This window comes from Gossypium hirsutum, chromosome A11, assembly GCF_007990345.1.
Source record: "Gossypium hirsutum isolate 1008001.06 chromosome A11, Gossypium_hirsutum_v2.1, whole genome shotgun sequence".
NCBI classification, from domain to species: domain Eukaryota; kingdom Viridiplantae; phylum Streptophyta; class Magnoliopsida; order Malvales; family Malvaceae; genus Gossypium; species Gossypium hirsutum.
This window is the reverse complement of record NC_053434.1, coordinates 112,480,351-112,489,885: the sequence shown is the minus strand read 5'-3', so window position 1 is coordinate 112,489,885 and position 9,535 is coordinate 112,480,351. Positions and strand designations below refer to the sequence as shown.

The 9,535-nt window shown below is 30.8% G+C and overlaps 1 long non-coding RNA gene and 1 other non-coding gene across 3 annotated transcripts; both read right to left on the bottom strand.

The window, feature by feature from the left end:
• Positions 1–6,714: 6,714 nt before the first annotated feature.
• Positions 6,715–8,966, bottom strand: LOC121209343 (uncharacterized). Of its 2 annotated transcripts, none has more exons than XR_005904471.1 (2): positions 8,844–8,966; positions 6,715–6,999 (listed from the first exon to the last, which is right to left on the bottom strand). It is a non-coding gene; the product is annotated as an uncharacterized lncRNA (long non-coding RNA). The 2 variants fall into 2 exon arrangements; XR_005904470.1 differs by having other exon boundaries at positions 6,715–7,011; positions 8,844–8,959.
• On the bottom strand, positions 7,490–7,690 carry LOC121210278 (small nucleolar RNA snoR127). Its single transcript, XR_005905398.1, has one exon. It is a non-coding gene; the product is annotated as a small nucleolar RNA snoR127 (small nucleolar RNA).
• Positions 8,967–9,535: the final 569 nt, after the last annotated feature.

Below are 9,535 nucleotides of genomic sequence, written 5' to 3'. Positions count from 1 at the left end.
ACGGATTTTTATATAAATTTCACTATCAAGTGTGCCATACAAATAGGTTGTAACAACATCCATTAGATGCATGTCAAGTTTTTCACGTATTGCCAGACTAATAAGATATCTAAACGTGATTGCATCCACCACAGGAGAATATGTGTCTTCATAATCAATGTCGGGCCTTTGCAAAAATCCTTATGCTACAAGTCGTGCTTTATATCTTACAACTTCATTTTTTTCATTTCGTTTTTGTACAAATACCATTTATATCCTATCGACTTTACACCTTTAGTTGTTTGGACTACAGGTCCAAAAACATCACGTTTAGAAAGTGAATTTAATTCTACTTGAATTGCATTTTTCCATTTTGGTCAATGTTTTCTATTTTTACATTCGTCAATAGATTTAGGCTCAAGATCATTTTTTTTTTCTACTTCAATAGCAACATTATATGCAAAATTATTGTCGACAGTTATATTTTTCCGGCTTCATCTTTTCCTCGAAGTAACATAACTTATAGAGATCTCTTCGTTATCATCATTTTCAGGTACCTGAATCCCTTCTAAGGCTTTATGATTATAATTAGTTATATCTTTGGCACCTTCTTTGGAACTTGTCTCCATAATATGATCATCTTGAGTATTTGCTCCTTTCTTTTTACGAGGATTTTTATCTTTGGAACTAACCGGTTTTCCACGCTTCAGGCATGGATTACTTTCTTTTACACTAACAGTTTACCCTATTGGGATATCAATTTGTATTGAAGCATTTTCAGCTAGTATGTGAGATTATGTAATTCTCTTTAGGTCAATAAATGAATCTGGCAATTGATTGGCGATGTTTTGCAAATGTATGATCCTTTGCACTTCTTGTTCACATTGACTTGTACAAGGATCTAATTGAGATAATGATAATTCATTCCATGTAATTTATTTTACCTCTCTCCCCCTAATGTTGGGAATATTGTTTTATTAAAGTGACAATCAACGAATCGTGCAGTAAATACATCTCTAATTAATGGTTCAACATACTTAATTATAGAAGGAGATTCATAACCAACATATATTCTTAACCTCCTATGAGGACCTATCTTTGTTCGTTGTAGTGGAGCAATTGGAACATATACTGTACATCTAAAAATTCTAAGATGGGAAATATTTGGCTCCTGACCAAAAGTCAATTGCAATGGGGAGTATTTACTATAACTTGTTGGCCTAATGCGCATAAGTATTGTTGCATGTAAAATAGCATATCCTCAAGCTGTAATAGGGAGCTTTGCTATCATAAATAATGGCCTAGCTATTAGTTGGATAGTTTTTATAAACGATTTAGCTAAACCATTTTGTGTGTGAACATGAGCTACAAGATGTTCAACTTTTATCTCAATTGACATACAATAATCATTGAAAGCTTGAGATGTAAACTCACCAACACTATCAAGACGGATAGTTTTTATTGCACAATCTCGAAATTGTGCTCTTAATCGAATTATTTGAGCAAGTAGTCTCGCAACCGCTAGGTTGTGAGTCGATAATAAACATACATGTGACCATCTACTAGATGCATCTATCAATACCGTAAAATATCTAAATGGTCCACATGGTAGATGAATAGACCCACATATATCACCTTGAATACGTTCCAAAAATGCGGGAGATTCAATCCCAACTTTAGCTAGTGATGGTCTAATAATTAGTTTACCTTGAGAACAAGCATCACAAAAGAAATATTTGAATTCAAGAATCTTCTGGTTCTTTAGTGGGTGCCCAATTTAACTTTCAATAATTTTTCACATCATAATAGATACGGGATGGCCTAACCGATCATGCCAAATAGTAAAAGTATGTGGTTCTACAAACTTCTAGTTTGTAGTAATGTGTGCCTCAATTGCACTAATATGTGTATAATATAAATCAGATGAAAAAGCATGTAGTCTTTCCAAAACATATTTCATTCCACATTCAACATTTGTAATATATATTCAATATTTATCTTATTCATAGGCTCAATATGATATCCATTAATATGAATATCTTTAAAACTCAATAAATTTCTTTGAGACTTAGTGGAAAATAAAGCATTATCAATGACAAATTTTGTACCTTTAGGTAATAATATAATTGCTCTTCCGAAGCCTTCAATAAGTTTTGAACTACCCTAGATTTTATTAATATGAGCATCATTATTGTTAAATGAGAAAAATATTTTTTTCTTTGAGTATCGTATGTGTTGTAGCACTATCAGCAAGACATATGTCTCTATTGATTTTGGATCGAACAAAATTTTATTGATCATACATATTCTTCATAAAAATAAATAAAATATAACATTAAAAACGTTGTAAAAATTTATTGAATATGTATAACTTGCAAAATAATTAAATAAATAAACATACTTTTTTTAATCAAGAAAATGAACATATTTACAATAACATAATAACACCAACTTATTCTTTATGCAAGAAAATGAAACATATTTAAAAACAATATAAAATACTAAAATAACACCAACTTTTCTAATGATTCTCAAAGAAATCTGTCATATCAAGGTGAGTTATAACATTAAGGCCATGAATTACATCACATCCTCTTTTGCCTCAATTTCATCATTTTTTGATATAAAATTTGTCTCAATATTATTTTTCTTCCCTTTAATAGATACTTGATAAAGTTTCATTAAATGTCCAAGCGTACGATAGGATTATTTTGACCTTCGAAGGATTATTTTGACCATTGCTATTCTTTTTCTGGTGATTAGAAATATCACTATTATGAACACCATGATAGTAGTTACTAGTACGTCCTCGACCATGTCTCCAACTACGTCCACAACCACGACCATGATCGCAACCTTTATATTTTTCATTTCCATATTTATTGTGTACTGCAACATTCACTTCAGGGAGTGGGCAGTACCAATAAGACAAATTCCATAGTTTTTCATCAACAACTCATTATTTTGTTCAGCCACTAAAAAGCATGAAATCAATTCTGAATATTTTTTAAACTTTTTTCACGGTATTGCTGTTGAAGGAGCACATTAGTAACATAAAAGGTTTAAAAGGTTTTCTCTAACAAATCTTAATCAGTTATGTTCTCTCCACATATTTTCAGTTGAGAATTAATTTTGAAAAGTTCTGAATTATATTCATTTACAGTCTTAAAATCTTACAACCGTAAGTGCATCCAATCATAACGAGCTTTAGGGAGGATCACCGTTTTCTTATGGTCAAATCTTTCTTTCAAAATTTTTCAAAACTCAAGAGGGTCTTTCACCGTGAGATATTCCACTTTTAATCATTCATGTAGATGATGAAGGATGAAAATCATTGCTTTTGCCTTGTCTTGGTTAGATGCTTCTTTATTTGCTACTATAGTATTCCCTAGACCTTTAGTATCTACGTGAATTTCAGCATCTAACATCCATGATAAATAATTTTTGCCTGAGATGTTTAGGGCATCAAATTCAAGTTTAGCAAGATTTGACATTATAATCATTAAAAAAATATTAGTAAAATAATAGTAACCATATCATTTTTCAAATGTAATTATAATAATGTATTTAAGAAAAAAAAGAGGAAATAACATAAAATTATTTGTGATATAAAATTTAGGATTACCTTAAGTCGATAGAGAAATTAAATTCGATTCCTCCCAAGAACTTTAAGCAAATCGATGCACAAGTTTGAACCCCTCTTTTTTCGTCAATTTTGGATAGCCAAACAACCAATTTGAATGTTAGGTTAGAAAAATAATGAAAGTAATTCAATGGAGGATTAGAAAAGGATAGAAAGCAATTGAGGTATGGGTTTCAAAATTTTTAAGGGGGTATCAAATAGAAAATAAGAACGAGGTGGGTTTAGAAAAAAATATTTGAGACTCATGCTGATAACGTGTTATAAAATAAAAAAAGATGGAGAGAATAAAGAACAAAGAAAATCGTTAATACATAGAGCCCAATAAGCATATCTTGAGTAGGTACGGAAATGGGATCCCCAATAGCTAGAGACAAGAGATTCATATGAGAAAACATAAGTAAACGAGCCTCCGCTTGCGCCTCTAAAGATAAAGGTACATGAACTGCCATTTGATCCCCATCAAAGTCTATATTTATATTAGTATTACCGGCCAAAACAAAATAAATAATTTTTTTTGTTTTACGCCCCGTAACTCTTCCTCAGCCAGGCTTGGGCAGAATAGCAGAGCAAGTACAAGTATTAGTAGCATAGAAAAAATGCGCTCCTCGTCATTAAATTAATGTGTTTGCTCACGGTAATTATGGCCTCTCGGGAGAATCGATGACTGCATCTTTGAAGAGATTCAACAACTAAAAGAAAGATCGATTCTTTGGGATCCTTCCTTTCTTCAAACGGAACGAACGGAGATAGAATCAAACCGATTCCCTAAGTGCCTTTCTGGATATTCCTCAACGTCCCGGCTATTCACAGAACGTGAGAAACGGATGAATAATCATCTGCTTCCGGAAGAAATCGAAGAATTTCTTGGGAATCCTACAAGATCCATTCGTTCTTTTTTCTCTGATAGATTGTCAGAACTTCACTTGGGTTCGAACCCTACTGAGAGGTCCACTAGAGATCATGAAAGCAATAGAGAATGTACTTTATTGATAAAAAGGGATGATTACAATGCTTCATCAGAGTCTCCATTTATAGGCATAAGAAATATAAAAGAAGTAGAGATCTAATTCTAATAATTACTAGAATCTAAAGTACATCAAAATTTATGTTTATCATGATAAACATCCACTTAATAAGATATTCATAACAAAACCCTTAATTGTTAACCATACTAAATTTTTATAAAAGTATACTAACCGCTCAAAATAATTCAATTAAATCGGGCGGTTATCTGAATTAAGTGAAATTGCTACATGTTTGTCTCCTTATTTTTATTTTTTGCTTTTTGGTTTATTTTTTAGTTTTATTTTATTTTTCAAATAATTTTAATTTCAAAAATACTTTTTTAAACTTGGAATATATAAAAATTGATTGATTTTTATATTTTGGGCTTATATAATGTATTGGACCTATCTAATATATTGGACTTATAGTATATTATTAATTTTGATTAATTATTCAATTTTGAACTAAATTAACTAATAACCAAAAATTTAAAAAGTCTTTAATTAACGCAGATCAAATAAAATTTGATGGTGACCGATTAATCAAACTAATTTGGTTCGGTTGGTTAATTTAGTTAAAACCAAAAAATGCACACTCTTATAATTAGGTGATCAGTTTGTAACTTTCCATAGTTGGGTAACAAAAAAAAAACTATAGTTGGGTAACTACAAGTGTAATTTGCCTTATTATTTTTCTAATATATATTTTACCCTTAGATTTGTTCATTTGTACCTAGTTGGTACCTAATTTCCTTTAGATCTAGTTGACATCTGAACTTGTATTCCATCAACCAAGTTGATACCATCGCACTAACTCCGTTAATTTATACTGACATGGCACGAATAGTCAATCCAACAATGACACATGAAGTCTCTCTCACATGGCAAACATAAATTAAAAAACTTCAAAGATATATAAATTAATAAAAATATAAATTTTTTTCACATTAAGAATGAACCTAAACATATGGTTGTTTAAATTTAAATGCATTTAAAAAATAAATCTAATAATAACACATGACAATCTCTTAATATGTTTTACTACCCCTTAGTTATGCCCTTACAAGCTATTTTTAGAGATTTTTTAAAAATTAAAATATCAAATCCTTATATGATTTACATAAATTAGCTTGACCCCGATACCCATAAGTCTCAAAGTAAGTTGTTTTCCTAAAATTCCTAACAAAATCTCATACAAATTATCAAATCTTACCACCCACTAACTTAAACCATAACTCATTTTCCTAAATCTTAATTTGAAGTATTTGATAAACCTCCATCAAATTATTTCCTTCCAATTTATTCAAGCTACAATTCCTTTTAAGTTCAAGGGTTTCAACTTAACTCTATATTCAATCGAAGAAAACCTTGACTCACTCGATTCTAATGTTTTTCATAACCATGATCTTTTTCAAGTATTGGAGCATTGTTTGAGTATGAAAATATCATCTAGACTAGTCGTAAGTAGAGTTTAATGTAAAGCTTAAATCCTGTTGAGGGTTAATCTTTGAAGATGTTTTCGTACTTGATCGATGCTACAAAATTTGAAGAAGTCCACGCTCACAGAGCATTTTGAGTGAAGAGAGTCGTTGTCAACTTCGGTTGAAGTTAAAGTTTGATTAAAATCCTCTAGCTTAAGAAAGGATTGAAACTTGAATATGACGGAGGAAAACAATTCGGTGAACATTTGATTAGAGACTACAGTTTGTTCGGAGGTTTCTGGATGTTTTGAGAATTGAGAGAGATGACAAGTCCAACATAGATCACAAGTTTAATATGATTTGTCAATGTAATACTCGAAATTTAGAATTAACAAGAATGGGTTAAGGTTTTTGGACGGCACAAACAAAATTTATCCAATTGAAATAAGCAAATATATCAACGGTATGAATGACATTAGTGCAACAAGCACTTGTTTCCAAGAGTGTCGATTATTGAGGGTCTATCATTTCTTTGTAAGCCAACCAAGTCTCGAAAACATCAACAATAAGATGATTATCTTTCACAAATTCCAAATTCCTGCCAACAGCCATAGAATTGTTATTGACATGATTTGAGGGGATTAATTAAATAAAAGAACACTAAATCTTGCCAAAGGTGGAAATTGCAGTTCCAGCATAGTACTCATAGCTTAAGTTAACCAATAGAAAGTTGAAAAAAGCAAATTCACTTTTTGTTCTAAAGTTTTACATCAACAAAACAAAGCCCAAACAAGTTCAAGACAACACTGCATCTGTTTTCCATTAGTAATCTTCCTTCCACCGTCTTCGGAAGAGCAGGGCGGCACAACAGAGCTTTCCGTTTAAACAGTTCGTAAAGTAACGGAATGCTTCAAGTCTGCCAAACTGTTTCTTATCAAATTTCTTCCAACTACTGAAAAGAGCACTACAAATTTGCTCAATGCAAATAAAAAGGATGATGTTTTAGGCAAAAATGAGTAGTTGAAAGTTGAAACATGCTGATTGTTGGAAAATCCAGTGTCATTAGTTCATTATTGACAGCCAACAGAAGCAGAAACACAAACAATATGGACAAGTTGAAAAGATTGTGACAAAGAAATGAAATTATAGTAGCATTAGTAGCATCACAAAGCAATAATTAAACACTATTACCCAGCTTCTCCGAATAGCAAGGGAACATTCATACAATATCAATGAGCTGCAGAAATATAACTTAAAATTGCACATCAAACAATTTCCACTAGCTGAATACGGAACCATTGCTCAAACTCCAAAGGCAGATGATTTGCATGTTATAGTTGATTCTGGAATCGATGTTCCGAAGAACATATGTCCGGTCACCATGTAACATTTGCGACTAATATGAAGAATCATAATAAAGGGTGGAGAAAAAGGAAAACAACTCTGGTCAGACAAGCAACCAATCCCGAAGGTATCGTCAGAGAATGCACTTCAACAAAAGGCATCCCATACAAAGCTAGATTAGAGTTACTAAGAGGTAACCGTTGCGCTTATAAAAAAACACATCAAGAAAATAGCTTTGAAGCTGATGCCTTATGGAGCACATCAAAAAGTCTGATTTGGCTAATGAAGCATCATTCCAGAGGCAAAGAAAGCAAATGCAGTTACACACATAACATTGGGGTATCATCCAAAATGTAAAGGGTTCCTTTAGTAAGATGAGGACACATTACAATCTAGCTAAAAGAGGAGTCATGGAGAGATGACGGAGAAGAAGATCGGAGCAGACTATGGAGAACAAGTGTGATGGCAAGCAGTTTTGATGGACACAATAAGGGACTGAGAAGGATGAGAGTTAGAGTGGTTGTTTTGATTATAGAAAGCAAGTTACAAAGTTTGATAAATGATACAAAAAAAGTCCCCAAATAAGACATTCAAACCTCTATTTATAGGCCTTGGAAAGGAATTCATCTCAAATAACAGTTATGAAACAAGTGACATATTTCATGGAACGTAGGAGAGATGTGGATTAATTCACAACAACGTGTTCAATGAAAATGAATGAAATCACATTCATATTACCTATAGTGGGTAATGAGAGAAAAGTTATGAAAATAGTGGATATAATGGTAGTTTAGTGGAAGTTATACTAATGAAACTTATTTTAACAAGGAGACTGCTACTTGCAAACTTAAGTGCAAGTGCACAATTTGATCAATGAGATGGGAGAAAAAAAAAACACTTAGTGCTCCAAAGAAACGTTAAGAAGTAGGTTCTTAACAATATCCATATCTGAGCCTCCAATACATCCCAACTATGGAGCAAACCTAAGCATCCTGCTAACCTTCTTAAGCTTAGCTCCACAACCTTCTCAACATGGAGTGATTGTGCAAGGAACAATATTCCCGATACTACTATTGACAGAATAATTAATAACCAAAAACGGGTATCTACAGGATATCATCCAAATTCTAAAACCCCTAATATGGAAGTTCATCCAAGTATCAAAATTAACCAAATGGGTATTATAAAATTTCCCCATTTTTAAGCTCCTATAACTACTACAGTCCTTAAAATTGCAAGATTCAATAAGAAATCATAGCATAAATAAATAAACAGAACTAACTACAAATATAAGAGTGAAAACTTTTCCGACTGAAACAAGGGAAGAGGAAGCTGAATTTGAAACAAACTTACAAAATGCAAGACTACTAATTAATAATAACCAAAACCTGAATCAGCGGAACCTAAAAAGGAAAGCTGAAATTTAGTTCCAGAAAGTAACTTTTGACTTACCATTATCACGAATATCGGCGACTGCGGGGTGGAATAGGGTTTGAGCTTAGATATTTATTTGAAACGCGGTGAGTTGGCTTGTTTAGTAGTGCTTAACTTCAAAAACACTTTCAGAAAAAAAATGTGTTAAATAAGTTAGTTGTTAGCTTGAAAAGTATTTCTGAATAGGAGAGAATAAAATTATTAATTAAAAAAATATTTTTTAAATATTAATTACGAATATTTAATAGTTATATTTAAATATTTAAAATATAGTTTATATATTCTAATTAAATTTTATAATTAATTAATATCTATTGCTTAAAAATGTTTAAAATTTATATTTTATATATTAAAATATTAACAAAAAGTTATAATAATTTTTTATATTGTTTTTAAAATATAATAATATTAATTAATTTAAATATTATTTAAATACATATTTGTTACTTGATAATAATATATTTAAAATAGATATTTTATTTTTTGATAACGATGCTAAATACTCAAATTTTAAATTAAACTTTTTAAAAATAATTTTTAAAAGTACTTTTCAAAAGCATTGCTAAACTACCTATTAATGTCGCATGTTATAAAATCTTGTTATAGTATAATTAATTCAAAATTTTATTGATCCATAAAATTTTTAATTTTTTAAATATTTTTTAGAATTTTTTTAATTTTTTTATAAATTTTAAAAAATATAAATTTGG